This window comes from Anarrhichthys ocellatus, unplaced genomic scaffold (assembly GCF_004355925.1).
Source record: "Anarrhichthys ocellatus isolate YVR2014 unplaced genomic scaffold, GSC_Weel_1.0 scaffold1, whole genome shotgun sequence".
Classification (NCBI taxonomy): Eukaryota; Metazoa; Chordata; class Actinopteri; order Perciformes; family Anarhichadidae; genus Anarrhichthys; species Anarrhichthys ocellatus.
The window spans coordinates 6279055-6280022 of NW_022280031.1; the positions used below are offsets into that span (position 1 = coordinate 6279055).

Consider the following 968-nt stretch of genomic DNA (forward strand, 5'->3'; position numbering starts at 1 on the left):
GGGGGGGGGGGGGGGGGGACTCTGACAGCAAGAATGTGGCACGTCTGTCTTCCTAAGAACAATCTCTCTGTTTTCCTACTTTTCTTCGCTGCAGCAGACACTCTCGGGGCTGAATTCCAGGAAAAGAAACAGAGGACCCCCTCAACCCCACCCCTCTCCCTGACTTTTCTTCAGCCCTCCCTCCCTCTCTCCGTCTGCCTCCACATCCTTCGTTTCCCTTCTGTCGCCCTCACTGGTCATTTCCTCACCCCCTCCCCCCTCCTCCTCTTTACCCCTTTTTCTTTCTTCTTCCCTCCACAGAGCAAGAGCCTCTCAGGTTGAGTGAAAATGACATGTGGACAGAAAAACATGAACACTGACAACAATAGACATCCCTGACTGTTAGTTTTTACTTAAATTGGCAGTAAACTGCAGGAGGTCACATTGTGAAACTGTTGCATACAGTCAAATCCATTACCTTAGCTTCCTGTAACACTCACTAAAATACTTTGTGGAAAGTATGAACGCTCCTCCGCTGCAGAACTGTGTAGGCTGTTTCATACACACAACATGAAGCAGTTAATTTGTGCTTCTCACATCCTACACTGAGAACTTCTCTCTGTAACCACATGCAGATTTTTTTTTTTTGAGGCCACACTGGACACAAAACGTGATCCGTGTTCTGCATGTGTATCAATAAATCAGTGAATGTGTGTGTGTGTGTGTGTGTGTGTCTCTGTGTACCAGTATCAGACACACACACACATACACATTCTTCTTCTGCATCACAGTGGCTATTGGAAACCATATGTTTTAACAGCACACATCTGGGAGCGATTAACCCCCCCCCCCTCTCCCTATTGAGTCCTTCCCTTCCCAGCTACAGACCCCATCTCCCCCCACCTACACTTACACACCCACACACACACACACACACACACACACACACACGCACGCACACACACACACACGCACACACACACACACAC

General features: G+C 48.5%; 1 protein-coding gene across 2 annotated transcripts in view; it reads right to left on the minus strand.

Annotated features, from left to right (window-relative positions):
- The window catches only part of mfap2 (microfibril associated protein 2), a 5483-nt gene that overhangs the window by 3422 nt on the left and 1093 nt on the right, over positions 1-968 (minus strand). The window lies entirely within an intron of this gene.